The sequence below is a fragment of the Coenobita brevimanus genome, chromosome 27, assembly GCF_032717465.1.
Source record: "Coenobita brevimanus isolate Jiangsu-jjx chromosome 27, ASM3271746v2, whole genome shotgun sequence".
Classification (NCBI taxonomy): domain Eukaryota; kingdom Metazoa; phylum Arthropoda; class Malacostraca; order Decapoda; family Coenobitidae; genus Coenobita; species Coenobita brevimanus.
This window is the reverse complement of record NC_136980.1, coordinates 32989948-33015172: the sequence shown is the minus strand read 5'-3', so window position 1 is coordinate 33015172 and position 25225 is coordinate 32989948.

Genomic DNA, 25225 nt, shown 5'->3' with positions numbered 1-25225 from the left:
CAGGCAAGGATGTGTTTTGGGCATTCATGGATTTAGAGAAAGCATATGATAAAATTAATAGGGAGACTTTGTGGAATGTTTTAAGATTGTATGGACTTGATGGTAGGTTACTAAAAGGGGTGAAAAGTTTTTATGTAAATAGTAGACAGTGTGTAAGAGTGGGAAATACTGTGAGTGATTGGTTTCCTGTGAGAGTGGGCTGCGACAGGGATGTGTGATGTCACCTTGGTTGTTTAATATTTATATGGATGGTGTTGTAAGGGAGGTGAATGTATGAGTTTTTGGTGGAGGTCTGAGTCTGGTGAATGTTGATGGTAGAGAGTGGAATCTGAAGCAGCTGCTGTTTGCAGATGATACTGCACTGGTGGCTGATGCAGAGGAGAGATTGAGATAGTTGGTAGAGGAGTTTGAAAGGGTGTGTGAAAGGAGGAAATTGAAAGTAAATGAGAATAAGAGTAAAGTGATGAAGCGTACGAGATTGGTAGATGGTAGGAGGATGAATATAATTTTGAATGGTGAGTTGCTTGAAGAGGTAGAATGTTTTAAGTATTTAGGGTCACATGTTCCTGTGGATGGTAGAACGGATGCAGATGTGAAGTATAAAATGAATGAAGTAGGAAAGGTGCTGGGAGGAATGAAGGAAGTGTTTGGATGTCGTTTGCTTAGAATGGATGTAAAGAGAAGGCTGTATGAGGGTGTTGTGGTACCGACTGCGTTATATGGGGCTGAAACATGGAATATGGGTGTAGCAGAGAGGAAAAGTTTGAATGTAATGGAGATGAGGTGTCTGAGGAGTATGTGTGGAGTGATGCGTATGGATTGGGTGAGAAATGATGAAGTGTGAAGGAGAAAGGAAGTTGTTCGGGAAATGGATGATCGAGTTGAGCAGAGGGTGTTGCGATGGTTTGGGCATATGGAGGGAATGGATAATGAGCGATTGGTGAAAAAGATAACTATATCTGATGTGAGAGGTGTACGGCTGAGAGGGAGACCACGAATAGGATGGATGGACAGTGTGAAGAGAGCACTGGATGTGAGAGGGATGTCTGTTGAGCAAGGAAGAGTGGCTGTGCGTGACAGAAATAAATGGAGAGAAATTGTGAATGAATAAATGATGATGCAGCCCTGAGGAGATATTCTCCTGCATTTCGTCTGATTAGTTGATCAGGTCAGGTGCAGGTAAGAGGATGGGTCTATTATGATGTGGCACGGACAAACCAGCTCTGCTGTGGGGCCCTGCTGTGGATGACACTGATTGCACTAAGCAGTTGACCCTCGTGCGGTGTGGTGCGGTGAGGATCTGTCCCTTCTCCCCTTTGGGGCTAAGGTGCGAATGAATGTGTTTGAGTGGATGAGTAAATTGGGAGTGTGTCGTCCTGTCTCGGCTACCTCCCTTTCCCTGGGGGAAGCAGCCTAGGTATATAGATAGGTAGATTTGATCTGATCTATGTTTCTCTTTTTTTTTCTCTCTTTGTCTTTTATTGATAAGCTTATTTAATTCCGCTTGTTCTGTTTCATCTTTGTTTTTACTTTCATAACCTTTCTTTTCTTTTTTTATAAGCTCGAGTGTCTTTGCTGTACTGTATAGTTCGTGGCTTTGGTTGTATTAGGTTTTCCTACTACCTATACTTATTCTCTTAGCACTTTTATTAGTCTGTCATTCAGCTCATCTGTTCCTTATTTCCAACCGAAACTCTGCTTTGTTTTTGTTTACTTTTATTGAGCATATCTTTTTTGTCTTTAGTCATTTTCTTTGACTTCTGAAATTGAATCTGGTTGTGCAACCCACCTTCCCATGGTCACTTCCTATATTTACTTTGTTGATAACTGTGATATATGTGATCATGTTATTCTTATCTGCTTTAATTAAGTCGATTTCATTCCTTGTTTCTCCATTTGCACTTCTCCAGGTCCACTTTCTCCCTGTTCTTTTGTGAAAGAATGTGTTCATTATTCTCATGTTATACATTTCAGCAAAGTTTACCAGTATTTCTCCTCTTTCGTTCCTTTCTCCCACTCCAACTTTTCCCATACATGCTTCTCCATGTTTCGATTTCCCAACTTTTGCATTGAAGTCTCCCATGAGTATAGTATTTGTGGTCTTTTCTTCTTCCATAATCTGGGAGATGTCGTCATAGAATGTTTCTATTTCTTCATCTGAGCTCTGAGAAATTGGTGCATATACTTGTATTACTTTCCGGGTGTACCTTTTGCACAGTCTAATTACCACCAATGCTGCCCTATCAGATACACGGCTGAACTGAACAATGTTTTATATACAGTATATATATATATATATATATATATATATATATATATATACACACACACACACACACTTGAGGGAAAGTCAAAAATTATCCACACTCTTGTTTCTATAATTTATTAAAACAAAAGCAGGGGTTGAACAATTACATCATTTTTCTACATAGTCTCCTTGCTTTTCGATGCACTTCTTCCTGTGGTCCACAAGCTTGCTTATTCTATCGGAGAAGAAGGTTTTTGGCTGGTCGTGCAGCCGTTTATGCACCACTTCCTGCACTTATTTGCTCGCAGCAAATCAACGACCTCTTAAAGCATCTTTAAGCGGTCCAAAGGGGCTATAGTCGGAAGAGGCGTGATCTGGACTGTATGCAGGGTGTTCCAGCACCTCAAAACCAAATTTTTCAATGGTTTCAATGGTGTTTGCGGCCGTATGTGGGCGTGCATTGTCGTGCAACAACAACACTTGCTTTTACAATAGTCCTCGGCGTTTGGTGAAATTGCTGATTTCAGTTTGTTGGCCAGCATTTCACTGTAGCCTACACTTGTGACTGTAGACCCCTTTTCCAGGTAATGTTCCAGTATAGGCCCTTTTGAGTCCCCAAAAACGGTTAGCATCACTTTTCCTGTGAAAAGTTGAGTCTTGAATTTCTTCATCGTTGGCGATCCCGGGTGTTTCCATTCCATACTCTGCCATTTGGATTCTGGGTCAAAGTGATGGACCCAAGTCTCACCTCCTGTGACTATTCTCTCCATAAAAGCTTCCCCTTCATCGTTGTAGCGGTAGAGTAAAAGTTGACAGATCTCCACATGATTGCACTTATGCGCTTCGGTAAGGTCTCTTGGTGCCCATCTCACACAGACTTTATGGAAGCAAAGCTTGTCGTGGATGATTTCGTATGCAGAACCATGACTAATGTGCAGAGAACAGGCCACCTCATTGATGGTCACTCGTTGGTTTGCTAGAATCATATCTCGCGCTTGTCGAATCTTCACATCAGTGGTGGAGGTTGATGGGCGTCCTGCTCTGTCTACCTGCTTCATGCTTGGGCGGCCATTTTTGAACTTCTCGATCCATTCATACACACTTCTATGTGATAAAGCACTGTCCCCGTATTGCACTGAAAGCCTGCGATGAATTTCAGCCCCTGACACACCTTCAGACCAGAGGAATCGAATCACTGATCTCTGTTCTTCCTTGGTGCACACTACCAGCGGAGCAGCCATGTGTACTCTGTAACACAAAAAAGAAAAATGGAATGATTAACATCAAACCTCGGTTACGTGACCACAAGAGTACCACCTTTTAGCACTCGAGCGCTGAAGGCTGTGTGGCCAGCCTAAAGGAACTTATGGCGAAAGTGCAGAAAATTTTTTACTTTCCCTCATTATATGAAATACATGCTGTAGCAGAACACCACCAGCGCATGGTGACACCCCATCCAGGAGTAGTCCACAGAGGGGCTCTGAGAGCGTGCGCGTTACCCAGGCAGTACGAGCCTATGTCCACTATTGCCTTGTGCCCTTATTCCCCAGAACAGACCCAGTGAGGGATATGCATTACGGGTACATTACCCTCCAGCTGGACCAGCCCTCACCAGGTTCAGGGTGGGGCTGATACTTCAGTCCCAACCAGCACCCAAGTGACAGCCATCAGTCGCACAAAACCCGAAACGGCCATCAGCCTCTCATCCACTGCAACCCCTTCCTCCTCTGCAGAAACTGGTGACGGCCATCAGCCGCACTCGGGGAGAGACGGTACCACCCCCTCTCCTTCTGCAGCTGCCTCCAGGAGCTGGACTCTGGTGATGGCCATCAGCTGCACCAGTAGGCAGGTGATGGCCATCAGCCACACCTCACCTGCCGTTCACTCCCCGCACAGGACACCAGTGACGGCCATCAGTCGCACCTGTGGACAGGTGATGGCCATCAGCCACACCTCGCCCACAGTCCTGTCTGGAAGTTGTGCCCCAGTGGCGGCCATCATCCGCACCGAGAGGAAAGGGACGGCCATCAGCCACCCTCCTCCTGTTGCCCGTGGGACCTTGGTGACGGTGAACAGCCGTGCCAGGGAGATACACCACATCAATCATCTCTTGCCCCCTGTGACTTCCCTTCCAGAGGACATCTCTTGCTTAGCCCAACCCTCCTGTGGCCGAGTGGGATGCCTCTCCATTTCTCCCCACAGAGGCAGTCTCCAGGAGCAACTTCCCTGGGTGGAGGAGGTTTGGCGAGGCCCTTTAGTGAGCCCGGGAGTGTGTGCAGTCCAGACAGTGCCTGGGTGAGATGACCAGCTGATGGATTCCCGCTGGAGGTGACGTCGCAGACCAACCCTAACGGCGGCCCGACAGGAGGGAGACCGCAGCCCCCGGACTCCCAGAGGTGCCCCTGAGACCCCAGGGTATGACCTCCCCAGCCCCAGACGATGACGACCTCCTCCCCAGGGTGGGCACAGGCAAGTGCACCTACTCTCCCTGTTTGGGCCTAGTCCAGAGGACCAGACACCTCATCGACGCCCCACAAGAGGAGGGCCTCTCAGCATGCCGCCCAGCAGCCCACAGAAGATGCCGCCACCCCTGAGGGTCATCCCATGTCCCTTAAGAGAAGTAACACCTGACATGACCCCTCCTACACCTGGCTGACACCTGTAGAGCCCAGGACCTCAACAGCCCAGTTGGAGTCCTCAAGTCTACATAGTGATTTTGTGACTGAATAGTGTACTGTGCTTTATTTGTATTCATACTGTATCCACTGGTGTGTAAATTAAGATAATACATGTGTAAGGTTGCTGACCAGAATTTTTATGTCCTGTTCCTCTCGCAGTGTACTCTAGTCCTGGTCTTGAAAGAGAACCCTGGCTCAACAGCTAGTGTTTCTAGGATGAGAAGTTGAACTAAAAACACCTAGGATAACACTGGTGGCCAGCACTGTTTCCTGACCTGGGCAGAATACAGGGAGAAGCAAAACAGGGACGTCAGCAAATGGCAACCAAACCTCACGTGGAATTACCTAAATTCGACCCAGAACAATATGATATACGTTATACACGCATACCTGTCCATGATCAAACCACTCGCAGACATAGGATTTGAAGACGACAAGCAGAAAATAGAAGTCACCCTGCCTCTCCTGGGCAAAGCAGTGGCCAGTATCGCACCCAAGATCGTCCCAGAGCTGACATGGACAAATTTCACCCAAATAGTGATTCAAGCCATCACGCCATCATTGGGAAGAGTTGTGTCATTGTCACTGCTCGACAGTCTGACCTATGACGGGAACCTAGATGATACACTCATCCATGCCAGGTGATTCATCACCACCGCATACCCGGAAACCGATGCAGCAACCCACATATATATATATATATATATATATATATATATATATATATATATATATATATATATATATATATATATATGCAAATAAGACATTTAATAACGCGTGTTATATATGTATGCTGATATTCACAAGGAAAAGGAAACACGAAATATCCCAAGTGCTTTCGTACATTCACATCTATCCCTTGAAGATGTGAATACGTGAAAGCACTAGAGATGTTTCATGTTTCCTTTACCTCGTGGATATATATCCAGGAGTAGGATCCCACTGCTGCCTGGTGCATCCCCAGGCGGTGGATAGGGGAAGGCCTTCTAGATATACAAGGTAATGTCTTAGACGGTACAGACCATGGGACCCCCTATAGATACTGTATATAGGGCTCCACCGAATATAACGAATAAGGTGGCAAAAAAAAAAAAAAAAAAAAAAAAAAAAATACATCTCACCAGAAACTATGTGGCAGGGAGGTGAGATTATTTGCCACAATCCTCCCAACCAAACATGAGTTCTGTTGCAAATGATTTCACGGGCGTTCCTGTTGTATCATCGTATACTAAAGGTTCAACCGCACTGTCTCCTGTGCTTGCGAGCAGTGTGCCATCGAAAGTGAGTAGGGACTATGTTGGCAAGTTAGAGACTGGGATATAAAACAATCTGAAATCCATGAAGATCAATGCATACAATGTAGGAAGCCTTGCAGAAGATTACAAACTTGATAACTTAATGACTGAACTGGAAAACATCAGTTGGGATAATATAGGTTTGAGTGAGACCCACGGAAAAGAAGAAATTCTGCTCGAAGACAACAACCACCTATTTTACTACAGAGGAAGGGAAAATGAAAGAGTTAGTCGTGTAGGAATTCTGATTAACAGAAATCTTGCAGACAACATTGTTCAGCTCAGCAGTGTATCTGACAGAGCCGCACTGGTGGTAATCAGACTGTGCAAAAAATATACCCTGAAAGTAATACAAGTATATGCACCAACATCTCAGAGCTCAGATGAAGATATAGAAACATTCTATGATGACATCGTCCAGATTATGGAAGAAGAAGAAAAGACCACATATACTATACTCATCGGAAACTTGAATGCAAAAGTTGGAAAAGCAAAAAATGGAGGAGAATGTACGGGAAAATTTGGAGTGGGAGAAGGGAATGCCAGAGGAGAAATGCTGGTAAACTTTGCTGAAATGTACAACATGAGAATAATGAACATTTTCTTTCTCAAAAGAACAGGGAGAGAGTGGACCTGGAGAAGCCCAAATGGAGAAAAAGAATGAAATCGACTTCATTATGGCAGATAAGAATAACACGATCACAAATGTCACAGTTATCGACAAAGTAAATATCGGAAGTGACCATAGAATGGTGCGTTGCACAGCCAGATTCAGTTTCAAAACTGAAAGATGATTAAAGAAAAAATGATATGCCCAATAAAAGCAAACGAAAACAAAGCAGAGTTTCGGTTGGAAAGAAGGAAAAAATTTCAGGCTCTAAGTAGCGCTGAATGTGACATTGATCAGCTGAATGACAGACTAACAAAAGCGCTAAGAGACTCAGCGGAGGTAGTAGGAAAACCTAATACAACCAAAGCCCAGAAGTATTCAGAAAATACACTTGAGCTTATGAAAAGAAAAGAAAGGAAATGAAAGTAAAAACAAAGAAAGATGAAATAGAACGAACGGAATTAAATAAGCTTATCAACAAAAAACAAAGAGAAGAAAAAGGAAAGAGAAACATGGATCAGATCAAAGAAACCATCAAAAAAGGAAATAGTCTGAAACAGGTCCGAAGTAAATTGGCACTAGGAAAGCAACAAATGACATCACTGAAAGACAAAAACGGTAAAGTCATTAAATGCAGAGATAAGATGTTGAAGAGAGTTGAAGAATTTTATAAGGAACTGTATGCATCAAAGGCCGTAGTACCAATAGGGAACTTTTTAGTTGACACAAGCGAAATTCCTGAGGTAACACCAAACGAAGTAAATATTTCTCTTAAAAATATGGAAAGAGGGAGAAGAAGGAAGAGTTGCAGATTTAGTGTTGCATGCAGGAGAAGAAGTGCAAAATAGGCTTGCTCACTTATTTACTCAGTGTATAAAAAAGAAGAATTTTCCCAAAACATATTCTAATGCAATAGTTATTTTACTTTACGAAAGAGGTGACTCAAAATATCTTAGTAATTATCGACCCATTAGCTTATTATCGGTCATTTACAAACTCTTCACTAAAGTCCTTGTGAACAGAAAAACAAAAAAATTGAAGGAAAACCAACCTCGTGAACAGGCAAGATTCCGAAGCGGATATTCGACTACTGATCATCTACACACAATGAATCAGCTAACTGAGGAAACTACAGAATATATTAAACCACTGTGCTTAGGTTTTGTTGACCATGAAATGGCTTTCGACTCAGTGGAGCACAAAGTCATTATAAATTCATTGCGAGAACAGTAAGTGAATGAAAACATTGTAAAACTGCTCGAAAACATATATAAAAAGGGAATTGCTACAGTCAGATCACATAAGGACTCAGAGAACTGAGAAAGGCGTGCGTCAGGGTGACACAATTTCACCAGAATTATGTACAGCACGCCTAGAAAGAATTTTCAGAAAGCTGGACTGGAAAACAAAGGAGTGAACATTGACGGAGAAAAGCTAAACCATTTAAGATTTGCAGATGGCATTGTCCTAATCTCAGAAACAGCAGTGACATTGCAAGATGTGTTAAATAACCTGAATACAGAAAGCCTCAAAGTAGGGCTAAAGATGAACCTGAGTAAAACTAATGTTTAATCCACAAACACCAAAGAGCGTCATCAGAATAAGTGGAGAAATTGTTGAAGAAGTCGAGGAGTACAATTACTTGGGACAAAATATGCTAAAATTAACGAATGATAATGACAGCGAAATAAAAAGACGCATTACAACTGGATGGAAAGCTTTCGGTAAACATAAAGACATTATAAAAAGTAGCTTGCCAGTTTGCATAAAACTAAAAGTATAAAACGAATGTATAATTCCAGCTATGATGTATGGTTGTGAGACTGGAAACTGACAAAATCAATGGAAAATAAATTAATCCGTTCTCAGAGAGCAATGGAAAGGTCATTGTTGGAAATATCTTTAAGAGACAGGAAATGATCAACTTGAGTGAGAGAGCAGACTAAAGTCAAAGATATTATAGAAGTTATAAAAGGACAGAAATGGAGGTGGGCAGGCCATGTAGCAAGAATAAGGGATAACCTTTGGAGCAAGAGGTTGAATGACTGGACACCAAGAGATTGTGAGCATAGCAGAAACAGGTCAGACAGGAGGTGGAGAGATGAGATAGAAAAATGTGCAGGGAACATGTGGCAGAGATTGGCTCAGTCAAGGAATTCATGGAGAAGACTGGGGGAGGCCTTTGTTCAGCAGTGGACTTGTAATAGCTGATGATATATATATATATATATATATATATATATATATATATATATATATATATATATCAGGTTATTAAAAAGAATGAAAAGTTTTATGTAGATAGAAGAGCATGTGGAAGCGTCTGAAATACTGAGAGTGATTGGCTTCCCGTGAGAGTAGGACTGCGGCAAGGACCTGTGATGTTACCCTGGTTGTTTAATATTTATATGGATGGTGTTGTAAGGGAGATGAATGCGAGCATTTTAGGTATATGTTTAAGTCCAGTGAATGCTGATGGTAGAGAGTGGAATCTGAGTCTGCTGCTGTTTGTAGATGATACTGCACTGGTGGATGATTCGGAGGAGAGATTGAGAAAGTTAGTTGAGGAGTTTGGAAGGGTGTGTGAGAGAAAACTGAGAGTGAATGAGAATAAGAGTAAAGTGGTTAAGTGTGCGAGGTTGGTAGATGACAGGAAGATGAACGTATTTTTGAATGGTGAGTTACTTGAGGAGGTAGAATGTTTTAAGTACTTATGGTCACATGTTTCTGTGAATGGAAGAAATGTAGAGGTGAAGTTTAGAATGAATGAAGTAGGAGAGGTGCTGAGAGGAATGAAAAAAGTATTGGATGCCATTTGCTTAGAATGGATGTAAAGAGAAGGTTGAATGAGGGAGTAATGGTACCGACTGCGTTATTTGGGGCTGGAGCAAGGAATGTGACAGTAGCAGAGAGGAAGATATTTAATGTAATGGAGATAAGGTGTCTGAGAAGTATGTGTGGAGTGACGTTTATGGATCAAGTAAGAAATGATGAAGTGCAAAGGAGAACTGGAGTTATGGGAGAGATGGCTGGTCATGTTGAACAGAGAGTATTGTAGTGGTTTGGGCATATAGAGAGATTAGATGAAGGGTGATTGGTGAAAAAGATAATTGGATCTGATACGAGAGATGTAAGGCTGAAAGTAAGACCATGAATAGGATGGATGGGCAGTAAGAAGAGAGCGTTGTATGTGAGAGGGATGTCCGTAAAGCAAGGAAGAGTGGCTGTACGTGATACGGATGGCTAGAGAGAAATTGTGAATGCATAAATGGTGATGCGAACCCAACGGGATGTTCTCCCACATCTGGTCTGATCAGCGGATCGCATCAGGTGAGGGGAAGGGGATGGGTCCATTGTGATGTGACAGAGGTAAACCAGCTCTGCTGCTGGGCCCTGCTGCAGATGTCACTGGATTGCACTGTTCAGTTGACTTTCGTACGGTGTTGTGCGGTGAGGAGCGATCCTTTCCTCCCTTACAGGCTAAGATACGAGTAAATGTGTGTGTGTTGATGAGTAATCTGGTGAGTGTATCACCCTGTCTCAGTTACCCCCCTAGAGGGAAGAAGCCTAGGTATATATATATACACACGCCAGTTTCACCACAGTTATATTAGAAACACAGCATGAAGTAGAAACGATAGTAATTTAGAATGCTTCGTGAAAAATGAAATGAAATTAAGGATCGAGAAGAAGCATGATGATATAACCAGTGAGATACCAGTCAATTACTGGCATAAGCAGTGGATATGTTAGATGTAAAAGGACGATTTGATGATACAGAGACACTCAGTATGACTCTCAATGAGGAATGAAATATTAAGACACTACTGTTATAGGTAAACATATTTTCTCTTTGTTATAACAATGGTGGAAGCTATTAAATCCTAAACAAACTGGTCAAAGCACAGAGAAAACGTCTGTCAGTAATTAATACATATTGATTATTGGACTGAAAGAGGGATGTTTCATGTCTCCATGGTTGTTCAGTCTGTATATGGATGGGGTTATAAAAGAGATACAAGGTAGGGCAGTGGATGTTGGAGCGGCCCTAATGAGAGAAGGCGGTGTTTGAAAACTCCCTGTACTGTTGTTTGCAGCTGATACTGTGTTGTTAAGTGAAGATGAAGGGGAGCTGCAAGGCTTGATAGATGAGTTTGGGAAAGTGTGTAAGAATAGGAATCTAAAGAGGAATGTAGGGAACAGTAAAGTTATGGTCTTTGAGAGAAGTGAAGTCAGTGATTCTGAATGTACAGTGAGGTTGGATGAGGAGGAAATGGAAAATGTAAGTGCGTTTAAGTACTTGGGTAGTGTGATGAGTAAGTACGGAATTTTAGAGGTTAAAGTGCTTGAAAGGGTACAACAAGGGAAAAAGGTTGCTGGTTCCTTGAAAGCAGTGATGAGGAACAGGGAAGTGAGTATGGAAGTGAAATAGCTACATAACACTATTGTGATACCAACTCTAACGTATAGAAGTGAAGCTTGGACCTTGTTGGGAGGACACAAGTCAAAAGTGAGGGCAGTGGAAATGAGTTATTTGAGAGGAGCATGTGGAGTCACATGGAGAGACAGACTGACAAGTGAGGAGGTGAAGGAGCGCTGTGGTGTGGATGTGGGTTTGATAGGAAGCGTTTGGAGAGACACACTTAGGTGGTTGGGCTATGTAGAGAGGATGGAGAGTGAGAGACTGGCGAGGAGAGTGTGTGTGAGTGAGGTGGAATCGGGGAGGGGGTGGCCAAGGATGAAATGGAGGAATGGAGTGAAGAGGTATATGAGAAAGGGGTGTGTGAGCTGGGAGCAGGGTAGTGAAATGGCTGGTGACAGGGCAACATGGAGATGATTTGTTTGTGGCTACCCCTTACAGGATTAAGGCGTCTGGCATTAGAGTGATAGATTGATTATTATAACCTGATTCTCTGATTTAGGAAATAACACTGGGAATTCAGTAATACAGTCAAAGTACAAAAGAAACAATTGAATGGACCACAGCTTATGGAAAAAGTCTCAAGGCTATTTCGTTTGTCACTTGTACGGATGTCAACAAACGTTTATTCGTCATATTCTGGGAATATGTTTGGGCACTTTCCCTATCAGTTACTCATTTATGTATACTGTATATAATATTATTCTATGGGTATACTTTCTCTATCAGTTATTCGTGTGTATATATAATATTATTATATGAGTATACTTTCCCTATCAGTTACTCTTGTGTGTAAATATAATATTATTCTATGGATATATTACAGTGTCACCATAGTGAATTACAACCCAAAACTTATTCCCGGTGATATTCATATCTTCATCACCTTTTCTCTCCTCTGGACCTTGCAGGCGTTACTTTTTAGGTGCTTTCCTTGTAAGTTTTATTGAGTGCAAGTTGTTGCAGATGAGATCTATTTCACTGCTGACATTGGCAAGAAACGGAATAACACAACACAAATTAAAATATTTACAGTATGTGTAGGAAAATGTACACTAAAGGAAGATAGGATAGCAATGGTTGCAGAGTATTTTTTTTTTTAAGTTTACAGGCTTCACACAAAAATATTGTGACCTGAGTTGCTGAAATCATATATGAATTAACCCGAGTCATCCCTTCAACGCATGGGTATGTCGCAACGTTTTGTCACAGCTAGTCCCATCAACATACCAGTACGTCGCGTAATTTGCAAGGTTCATAATTTGCACAATTTTCAATTTTTGCAAGTGATTTTTGGCACGTATACATGGAACACCTTCCTCTACAAGATGCCAGGCAGGGACAATGCCTTACCCTGCATGACCTCCCCCCCCCACGCCAATGTCTTGGCAATTCACCTGTTATCAGTGACCTGGCCAATAAAGACATTCAGGGCCAGAGTGATTCCCCAGTCGATGACAATGTGGAGGACAAAGTTTATGTAGCATTAGAGGAAGAAACAGTCAGAAATGATGATCAGGTAATGTCGCCAAAAAAGATCAGGTATGTTGATGTGTTAGTGAGTGAAACAATTCTCATATTGCCTATATTACTGTGTGAAAAACAATATACTCTCGTACTATATATAAATTCGTAACAAATAAATAAATAAATATCATTTATGAGTGGTGTGGAATAGTTACCCTCCCATAGAATTCATTTTCTTTGGAGCCAGCCTGATAGAAAACCCAGTAAGGTAAGGAGTACTGCTATCTGTATCAAGTATTTTAAACCTCAGGTGAGTAATTTCTCTATGAATTTTCGATGTTTCTCACCAAAAGTGAAGGTTTGAGCCAAAAAAATTTTTTTCCAAAATTGGTCAGGATTGGGGGAGTCAGTGGTGGAAAATCGGTCGGGATGGGGTGGGTTTATGAAATTTGGCACAACTGGATTTTACAGCTATTCATCAACACATGACATTAAAGGCATTATAATTACAGCTGCAATAAAGCAGAAGCTTTATATGGAATTTACCAGGGCCATAATTTCTGGGGGGGTTATGGGGGCTATAGCCCCTTATTTTTTTTTTTTTTTTTTAGGTGTCTAACTCCAGGCAAAGGCTTCAAGGCCTATTCCCAAGTCCCAGTAGTCCTCCTTGGGGCCCAGTAGTCCTCCTACATCTCCACATGTCACCACTTCGGCGCTAAAACCCACTATCCATATCGAATACATGCTAGGGTTGTCTCATGCAGGACTGGTGTATTGTAATTAGCGGGGGTGCTTTTATGACATGTCGGTGGGTCTTCTGGTAGATCAGAAAAGTCTGTTATTTAAGAAATTCATATCCTTAACCCCTTAACCGCGGGGCGTCACTTTCGTGACGCTCGGCTACAATGGATCATACCGGGTGGCGTCACTTTTGTGATTCTGTGTTATTTTGAATTATCCCGGGCTCTCAAGTGGTGGCTTGTATCATATATCAGTACTGCCAATGTCCAACACTAGTCAGCACTCCAAATCTCATCTGTACTCCCATCCATTGTTGACATTTTAGCTATTTTACCCCCTTCGTGACTCCCCTCCCTACCTGCCCTCCATTACCCTCTCCTCTCACCTCCCACGCCGCGCTGCGCTACAGAAATTTCCCCCTTCTCTTTCCACAGATTTCATCCATTGAAATAAGCCTTATGCCCTATATTTTTACCCAATAATATATACCAAAAAAAAAAAAGGTAAGTGATAGTGTTATACTCCATAAATTGGCTAATTATCACCTGACAACACCTCACGTGCATTCATTCGCTACATTACCACGGTAATTTCCCCTTTGATTTATGCCTTGTAATCGATGTCTGTAATAAAAATATATATCAGAAAGGAAGGGAGAATCCTAATTGACATTTACATTCACCTGGAACTACCTATTTCTTTATTTATTGCCGAGATTTTCTACCTATAAAAAATTAGCATGTAAGTTAGCAGCAGTAAGCCTAAAGTGTCATTGTCAACCCTTCCCTTCTCAGATAATTTACCCCCTTCTTGACTCCCCTCCCTACTTGCCCTCCATTACCCTCTCCTCTCACCTCTCACGCCGCGCTGCGCTACGGAAATTTCCCTCTTCTTTTTCCACAGATTTCATCCATTGAAATAAGCCCTATGCCCAATATTTTTACCCAATAATATATACCAAAAAAAAAACAGGTAAGTGATAGTGTTATACTCCTGAAATTGCCCAATTATCACCTGACAAAACCTCACGTGCATTCATTCGCCACATTACCACGGTAATTTCCCCTTTGATTTATGCCTTGTAATCGATGTCTGTAATAAAAATATATATCAGAAAGGAAGGGAGAATCCTAATTGACATTTACATTCACCTGGAAGTACCTATTTCTTTATTTATTGCCGAGATTTTCTATCTATAAAAAATTAGCCTGTAAGTTAGCAGCAGTCAGCCTAAAGTGTCATTGTCAACCCTTCCCTTCTCAGATAAGCCGCGGCATTTAGTTCCTTGTCCTCCACTGCAGAGACAACATGTCGCACTCGCGCCCCGCCATTCCTGCCGCTTCTGCGCCCATTGCAAAGGGCCCCGTGACCTCTACCCCCAAGAAAAGTGTTGAGGCAAGCAGGAAAGGCCTCAGTGACTCTGCAGTGGCACGAGAACTTGCTGAATTGTCGATGATAGTAATGGACAGCGATTTTGACAATTCCGGTGAATCGTGTGATGAGCCGGGTGAACTTATCGCGCCAGAAACAGCGACAACAAGTGCTCCTACCAGTGAATCTGTGTGTAGCTCCAAGGGAAAGGAGCCTTTAGTGCAGGAAGGAAAAGAATTTGGGAAGGGAGTGAAAAGGCGGCGTGTTAGCCCCAGAACAATGCCCCCACGTGACCCAGCCCGCCATGAGTCACGAGATCATTCACCTCCCCGTTCCCCAAGCCCCGCTTTACTCATCTCGTCATCATCATCGGCTGAGTTATCTCCGGAGTCTTCGTCGTCGGAGTCACCACCAGCATCAACAGTGAAGGCCGGCCGTAGAGGTAGAGGTAGATCTAAGAGAGTGAGAAGTAGTGTAGCTAGTAGGGTAAGGGCTGCTAGTGCTGTACGGCAACCTAGGGTCAGTGCGAGTGACCTTGACCGTGATAAGCCTCCCTCTCAGCCAACCTCCACCACCACCACCACCACCATCCCTCCACCGCCACGCCAGGGAATCCTGGACGCCTTCGCGTGGACGGAAGGGTCAGATTTTGTCCCCGAAAACCTGGTTTTCGATGAGAGCTCGTCAGGAGTTCAGCCTGCCTTCACTATGGACGAAAATGCTGAGTGTGTCGACTACCTTTTGGCCTTCCTAGATGGCGAAGTCATGCAGCACATATGTGATGAGACTAACAGGTTCGAAGCACAACGTGATGCTAGTGGTACAGGTGCAGCCAAGATGCAACAGTGGACCATGCTGGGAGTGCAGGAGCTGTATGTGTTCTTTGCCCTCATGCTTCTTATGCCACACTCCAAGAAGCATGAGTTGGAAGAATACTGGTCCATGGACCCCTTACTACCCTCACCGACCTTCAACAAGTACATGGCCAGAGATCGCTTCCGGAACATCATGGGAAACCTGCACTTTGCCGATAATGATGTACCTTCCCAAACCGACCCACTCTGGAAGATCCGGGAGATTCTGAACAGAATGAAGGATAAGTTCATGTCATTCTTCCACCCATTTCAGAAGGTTGTCATTGATGAGTCCTTGGTTCTGTTCAGAGGACGTCTTCGGTTTGTCCAGTACATTCCAAGCAAACGACATCGCTTTGGAATTAAGTTCTTTGTACTGTGCGACTGTAAGACGGGGTACATCCTTGACTTCGTCATCTATTCAGCCAGCACTGTCGATCTCGATAAAACACATCCCCTTGGCTTCTCAGGCTGTGTAGTGAAAGTGCTCCTAGAAAAGTATTTTGGTGGGAATCATGTGCTGTATACAGACAACTACTATACAGCACCGAAACTTGCCAAATACCTTTCTGAGCACGGCATTGGCTCCTGCGGCACTGTCAAAAGTAATCGTGCCAACTTCCCCAAATTCCCAGAGGCAGGAAACTCGCAGCGAGGAGACGTGCACCTACGCAAGTCTGAGAAGATGCTGGCAATACGGTGGCATGACAAGAGAGTCGTGCACATGCTCACCACCGTACATAAGGGGGAGATGAGAGACAGTGGGAAGGTCGACCGTAGGACAGGCGAACCTGTGATGAAACCTGATGCTGTGTTGGACTATAATATAAACATGCGGCTGGTGGACAAGTCCGACATGATGATTGGTGAGATCGACTGCCTCAGGAAGAATACTAGGTGGTACAGGAAAGTTTTTCTGCATCTCATAGATATGACGATGCTGAACGCCTTCATCCTGTACAAGATGAAGGTAAAGCCACCCAAGTCCTTCTCCCTGAGGTTGTTCGCCAGGACTTGTGTCCAGCAGCTGCTGGAAAAATATGGTAAGGTGCAAGCAGCAACTCCAAGGCGCCATCCAGTTACACTTCCCGACCGACTTGAGCAGAGGGCGTATATGGATCGGCACAGACTTGAGCTAATGCCTGCCACAGGGAAAAGGAAGGCTGCGATTCGCAGGTGTCAGGTATGTGCGCATACCACACGCCGCACACCTGAGCATAAACGCACCTCTTGGCAGTGCGCTGAATGCCAGGTTCCCCCTCTGTGTAACCTGCTTCTTCGATTATCACAGCCAGAAGCAGTTCTAACAGTGCAAGTGTGGAAGCAGAATTATTTGGAAATAATGTGTAAATAATGTGTAAATAATGTGTAAATAGCAGGTGAAAGCAATGGATGTTCAGTTCATATGATTGAACAGTGTAGTATAGTTTCATCTTACTGAAAGTGACAGTGAATAACATATTGTAAGTAAAATAGAAGGGTAAATATTGAAAATAGAATAGAAAATGTAAATAGTAATGTAAGTAATTAGTAATATAAGAATATGAGTACAAATAATTTATGTTATAACAGTGAGAGTGAATCCGTGGCTCTCTACGTATTTTACTGACTGAAAAATAGAATGACTTCAGTGACAATAAAATAATATGACTGAATGAAACTTATGGAGAAAGACTCCAGATATATATAAGTGTGATATAGTAATAGAAATATAAAGTGTGAGGGGTTTTATGAATAATAAATGACAGAGTGCCTAGAGCGAACTAGCGCAAGTGCGGCGATCAGACGCGCTCGTAATTTCCATTGCTTTCACACTGTTTTTTTTTTTTTAGTATGGATCCCAAACTACTTGAAAATGGTAGAATAGTGTTTATAGTGTTTGTATCTGGCTGTGGTAATCATATAACGGGTTGTCGGGAAGTGTAAAGTGGAGACTTAGTTACCCTACTTCAGAGGTCTCCACAAGTCCTACGGAAACTGACGAAGCTGAAGGTATGTGCTATAAGCATATATAATTTTATTATTCTAGGACTAATAACTGATTTTTAGCAAATATTTTTTGAGAGTCTGTCGGAGCCCAAATAACCCCGCGGGACACGCAAGTAATTGGTAAACAAGCCCGCGGTGTAGGGGTTAAACTGTTCCCTGCCCCAGCTGAGATTCGAACCTAGGTCCATTAGGACCGCAGGCCGCCTCTCTGCAGAGTTTGCCACCGTCACATTTTTAAATCTGTCAAAACTTCAACTAAGATTGATTTGAGGGCTTATAGGACTGAACTTGAAAAAATAAAGAAAGAAAAACTTGGGGTAGTGTTGTTCAAATTCAAACAAGGCTACATGTGTTTGATCGAATATTTCTAAATTTGATCCAAACTTATAATAAAGTAAATCATATTAGTACCTAAATTTTGATTATTTTATCATGTCCTCCCAAAATAAAGGCAGGGTGGTATATTTCAACCTGAATCCTATTGCAGGCGTGTAGGAACAATCTTTGTAATGGTGCAGCATAGTGCAACAAATATGGAATATGGCCAAATTATTAAGAAGAATCATAGTTTGAGTAGAAAGTTAAGACTGGCAGCAAGTGAAGCCTTTTATTCAAACACCCAACTCCATCACTAAACATACATGCCTCATTAAACATCAAATTTTTGGTAGAATCAAACTGAAAAATATCGGATTGTCTGCAAACTTAAACGTTCTGCTTTAAAGTTTGTAGTGCAGGTATATATACATCTGGTCTAGCCTCCCCCAAAATCTGCTGAAAATTACGGACCTGTTTAATGTACGTCTCTGATGATAGTGGCGATGAGAGTAACTGAAAGGCTGGATGTGAAGAAAACCAGGGGTGGATCCATCATGGAATAAGGTAAGAGTGAATATATATTGTCAAAAATTAAGCCTGACCAGTAAGAATTAAAAAAACAAAAGAAGTATATGGCAAACTTTCGTTTCTTTTTTTTTTTTTTTTATCAGCATTGCTGTATTTTTGGTTGTGTTATTGGCCGTACTTTTTCTTTTTTTCTTTTTTTTCTGGTACTCAAATGAGGACATCAAAAACTGTCAACCCATTGGTTTTTGCCTCTGAAGACTTATGCACGGTGTCAAGTCTGGATGGGATTCTTTATAAAGGCACTGCAGTCTTGGAGGCATGACAAAACACCAGTAGACTAAGGGAAGCCTCACTTCCGTCAGTACAAAAATATATGTCACACTGGAACCTCTGAGGAAGTTAACACCTTCACAATGATAACAGCTTTTTTTTTTTTTTTTTGTCCTTGCCACCAAGAGATTATTTTTATTCTATTAAAGACCTTCCATAAGGTTGTGGATTTATCTATATTATATTGATCTGATTTCTGTATGTTGGTTTGTCCAACCATTACTGTAACGCAACAAAAACGGCGCATTGTAGCGCAATTTCTGTCACAGCAAGGTACTGCTAAAATGTTATAGCTTGAAGAATAAACAATTTCCAGTCTAATCTGGCCGCTGGTCCCGAGTTGTGGTTCATTTCTTGAATATGCGAAATGTCTGCGTACATGCCTGTTGAAACTAAGCAAATGCATCACACCAAGAAATATTGATATTTTCACTGGCACTGGGACCATCTTTTCATATTTCTCCTTTACCAACGTGAAGAGAATTGTCTAGTGGACCTGGTAATGTAATATTTAGCTTCCTTAACCCCTTAACAGTGGGGCGTAACTTTCATGATGCTCATGCGCAAGAGATCATACCATGGGGCATCACTTTTGTGTTTCTGTGTTATTTTGAATTCGCCCGGGCTTTCAAGTGTTGGCTTGTATCATCTGTCAGTACTGCCAGTGTCCAGCTATAGTCAGCACTGCTAATGTCATCTGTACTCCCATCCATTGATGACAATTTAGCCATTTTTCCCCTGTCCTTGACTCCCCTCCTTACCTCCCCTCCATTACCCTCTCCTCCAGCCTGCCCAACCGCGCTGCACTGCACAAATCCTGCCTGGATTTTTGCACTCATTTCATCCATTGAAATGTGCCCTATGCCCTATTCTTATACAAAATAATATATATAAAAAAGAGAAAAGGTAATTGATACTGCCATACACATGGAATGGGCTAATTATCACCTTGCAACACCCCACGTGCACTCATTTCCTAATTTTCCCTGTTTATTTCCCTTGAAATATGTCGTGTGACCTATTCTCGTAATAAGGATATATATATAAGGAAAGGAGAAGCCTAAGTGATATTTACATTCACCTGGAACAACCTAATTTTTTATGTATTGTCTAGGTTTCCTGCCAATCATTTCACAGCATATAAAATAGCTGCTGTCACCACGCTGACATTGCCAACCCTTCCCTGCCCATAATATGCCACATCATTCAGTTTACTGTCATCTTTCGAGGTGAAACCATGTCGGATTTGCGCCCCTCCATTTCCACCGCTTCTGAGCCCATTGCAAAGGGCCCTGTGACCTCTTCCCCTACTAAACCTCGTGTGGGAAGGGGTAAAGGACTGACTCTGCTGTGGAACGTGAACTGGCTATTTTATCCATGATAATGATGGACAGTGACTACGATCTTTCCGGTGAATCATGTGATGAGCCAGTGGAGGAAATGGTGACAGAAACTCCCAGTACTAGTGCTTGAGTGTCCCAGGTTCATCCTGGCTCCAAGGGAAAGGAGTCCTTAGTTACTGCAAGTGAAAGTGCATAACATAATGTGAATAAAATAGAAATATAAATAAAATAGAAAATGTAAATAGAAATGTAAATAAAATAGAACATGTAAACAGAAATGTAAATAATTACTAGCATAAGAATATGAATATAAATACTTGGAGTAATGACAGTGAAAGTGAAAGCTTCACACTCTATGCTAGTTTACTGAACAAGAGAGTGAATGCCTGGAGTGAAAATAAACTACTAGTAGTGAAGGAAACTTATAGATAAATACTGTATATATAAATAAGTGTAATAAAGTACTAGGAATATAAAGTGTGCGTGTGTTTATAATAAACGACAGCTCCACCTCAGAATACCAGCGGGGAACGAGCTCAGGTGGAAAGCTCATATGCGCTCGTAATTTACATTGCTTTCACAGTGTTTTTTCTTTTTTTGAGTATGAATCCCAAACTACTTGAAAATCATAGAATAGTGTTTGTAGTGAAAACAAGCAGTGGTAACCATATTAAGGGGTATCGGGAAGTGTAAAGTGGAGACTTCGTTACCCAACTTCAGAAGTCTCCACAAGTCTTACGGTAGTCGAGGAAGGCTCAACAAACATCCAAGGAGAAAGCTGAAGGTATGTGCCATATGCACATGTAATTATAATGTTCTAGGACTAATAACTGATTCTTGGCAAATATTTTTTTAAAGTCAGTCGGAGTGCGATTATCCCCACGGGACAGGCATGGGGCTTCTGACATCCTCGCGGTTAAAGGGTTAACCCATACTGTGATTTATAATGAACTGCTCAAAATTTTGCGTACACGTCTGTGGAAACTAAGCAAATGTGCTACACTGAGAGATGTCCATGATTTTGCCCCTCCCCCTCCCCACAGTAAATTTTGCTGAAATGGTTTGGAATGACTAGAAATGTGTAACACGAACAAAATTAGTACGTACACTCGACTCTTCATTTCTTGGACTAAAAGGGGGGGGGGGGGAGTTCAGTCAGGGAACCCTAGAAGTCCTGGAATCGCAAATGTCTGGCCCCACATACCATTCCCCAGACTTTTACCATCCTTTGTCCAAATTCTCCAATATTGTGCAGCAATTATTCCATTATGCTAGAGCATTCTGGAATGTAGGCTACCTGTTCCATTATAACTAAGATACACAGTACATACAGTAAAATAAACACACTGACACAACAATAATAATAACATTGATACAATAGCAATATTTTGCTAGCTACAACCCTAAAAATTATTGGTTAGACACTTGCTGACGAGAATGTGGAGGATATGATAGAAGAAGATCAGAAAGCTGAGGAAAAAGAGGAAAATGAACAAGGAATGGAACACCACAAGGTGAGCCAACCACTCAGCTGACTGAGATACAAACACGCAATCACCGAATGTGATCTCAATCTTGGGCCGAATTGGCAATTTTAATTGGAAAATCCAGTCAAAAATTTTTGCTTAATTTAATTATTAATAGAAAATCAGGATTCAGAGTGAAAATTTCTTAAAGTTAGCAGAGATGTTTTGCCTCTAACCTAAGAACTCGCTTTGACGGACTTGTGTTTTGTATAAATATCGATTTACAATGCAGATAATTTTTTTTGTACTCAAAATAAATTTTTATGCAAAATAGTAGTCTGTCAAGGCATGCTGATGATCTGAAGGGAAGATATCTGTTAACACTAGTACATTTTAGCTCTGAAACCTAATTTTTTCCTAATTTTTTAAATTAAATTATATCAAGTACAGTTTTTTTTTTAGCGGCTTTCATATAATTAGGAGTGTATGAGCTTCAGTGGCGAAAAAAATATATATTTTTTCCAATGAAGAGTACCGATTTGGTATTCAGTCGCACCGAGTCTGGTGAGCTAAGTGAGTCAGAATGTTTACCATTGACTTTGTCCGTAGGAATTCTTTTTTCAACTACTTATGAGTTTTATTGTGTCCAAGCTTTGCTTAAATTTTACTGTGTTATGCAATAAATTATCTACAGTGGCATCTGAGAAAGGTAAAAGGAAAATGGGATACTGTCACAAGCTAGGAACTGGTGTGGTGAAAAAGGATGGTGGCCATGATGCTTTTTATGTATTAAAATATCTTCCTGCGTGTGGTAGAAATGTCCTTTATCGAATCTTAACCTTGCTAAAATTATACTGTGTTGTGCAGCAAACTGCTTACAGTTTTATATGAAAGAATAATGGCTGGACTTTTGTGAGAATCCTGGACTTGTATGGGCATTTGTCCGGCATTTGATAATATTATCCAGCCTCAGCCCGTGTCCGTGAAATCCGAAATCCGGGAATTTGGGTTACAGGAATTGGAGGGTCAAGTGCATTATGGAAAGTTTTATATTGAAGAAAAATTATTATAACGGTGCAAAATAATGCAATTTCTGTTAGAGCAAGGTACCATGAAAATGCTCATACTTGAAGACCAAAACCAATTTTTAGTCCAAGTGGGCAACAGTTCCTGAATTATGACTCATTCCTGAAGATAGGAAGTGACTTGACATCGAGCAGAGGCCGTCAAAGGCAGCCTCTCAGCAAGCACATAGAGAGACAGACATATATATATATATATATATATATATATATATATATATATATATATATGGAACCTCTGTGGTATAGTGGTAGTGTGCATTTTCGTACACTGAAGAATGAGGGTTCGCGCCCCGCCAGGGTAATAAACTTTGGGAGCGTTCTTCATGCCACGTACTGCATTGGTAAACACAAGGGGTGCTGTGGTTGAACCAGTGTCACATACTGTAAAGTATGTTTGCACCCAGTCGGTTTCCGCGGGCCTATTACATTTGGTTCACAGACTACACGCACATTCAAAGCCAGTCCAACACAACAGTTACACTTACAAGCACTTCTCACTCTACATAAAGTCTCTGCCAGGCAGCCTAAGCCACTTGGTAGAAATACATTGGCTGTATCTCCCTACTTCGGTCGGCATAGGCCGGTCCTGCAGTGGACACTCAAACGGCTGAGATTTTATATATATATATATATATATATATATATATATATATATATATATTATTTATATATATATAATATATATATATATATATATATATATATATATATATATATATATATATATATATATATATATATATATATATATATATATATATTACGTCCCCATCCAACACCGCCACAGGCTCCAACAACAGTTGTTCAGTATAGGAAGGGCATTGCCCAGTGAGTTGTTCTTCCTAGAGGCAGCCTTTCGGTGTACAGTACACAGGATCAGCTCAGGCGTCGAAAATAAGCACAGGCTTCTTAGGTTCACTGTCTTTATTTTCCAAATAATTAAACTCTTAATGCATGCCAACTACACTTCACTGTTTTCACAAGTGCCGAAGATATACAAACTACACTAACAGCACTGACACTTAATGCTTGCCAACAACACTTCACTATTTTCACGAGTATCGAAGATATACAAACTTCACTAAGTGCACTACACTGACACTGAACTACACTCAACCTGAACTGAAAACTGACTGAAACTACTCTAGTCTCTTCCCCATTTTTATATAAGCTCCCTATGTACTAGAATCATCTACTAGTTCTCCACAGTTCTCGTGCATTCTTGAGAGAGCAACAGTTACAACCGTTACCAACTTCGAGACATTCATAACATGGCAGAGTTTACTTACACTGTATAACACTCTAAATGCTTTAGCATACAGACTGAGAAAGAATTACGTAATTTAACAAAGAATCACGTAACTAAAACATTTTAGAGAAAAGGAGCATAAAAATTAATGTATACCTTACAAAATACCTCGACTCACATTTGCTTGCCCACTGGCAACTCTGACATGTAGCAGAACTACGAGAAACATCGGGAATTCTCCAGCACTACCTATCTAGCAAATCTTGCTTCTTAACACTACCTCCTACCTAGTCCTTTGTCGTCCCAACAAAACTACAGAATACTTAGAAACATAATCATTAATCCTAATGAAACATCAACTTATATACAAAATAATCCTTCAAATAATCAGGTCTTCTCCTTTGCCGCTTCAGATGACGTCCTTGTCCTCCACACAGTCCACTCCTCCTAGAATATCTTTGTCCTCTTCCTAACGCACCACTTCTTTTGGAAAACCGTCACCATCCTCTTGCACTTCAGCTCCTTGGTCCTCCTCAACATCCTCGGTTGGGTGTGAGGATGATTCCTCGGAGACATCCCTAGCCTAGCCCATGGTACTGACACAAACGATTCATGTGTATCACCTTTGGGCGAGACTTCCTGCCTCCCCAAATCTGGTACATTATATCCTATAGGTAGTCCAACACTCTGTAAAGCCTGTCCCACAGGCTTTGCAGCTTCGGTGACTATCTCTTCTTTCACTGATGATTGTATAAAAAAAACTTGGTCACCATCCTTGATGCTCATCTCACTTGCCTTGGCATCATGCTTGCGCTTCATCACTTCGCCTGAAAACTTTAGAGCTTCTCGCACTTCATGGTGTACCTCAGCCAGCTTTTCCTGATGATGCTTCACATAGCTCGAGGTGTCTGTAGGCAGCTCTTCACCAGGTTGTCTTCCCATTAGCAAGTCAACGCGTAAACACAACTTGTGTCCCAGCATCAGTTTTGCAGAGATGTAGCTGGTTGACTCATGGGATGCAAACCGATATGTCATCAACAACGCAGATAATTTCTGGTCCCATTCCATCTGTCCCTCTCTACAGTACTTGGCCAGTTCTTGTCCCAGGGTCCAGCTGAATTTCTCCACCATCCCACCTGACTGTGGCCTTAGTGGGGTCGTCCTGGTCTTCTTGATCCCCAGTAATTTGCAACACTCACGGAACACAGCAGACTCAGAGTTTCTTCCCTG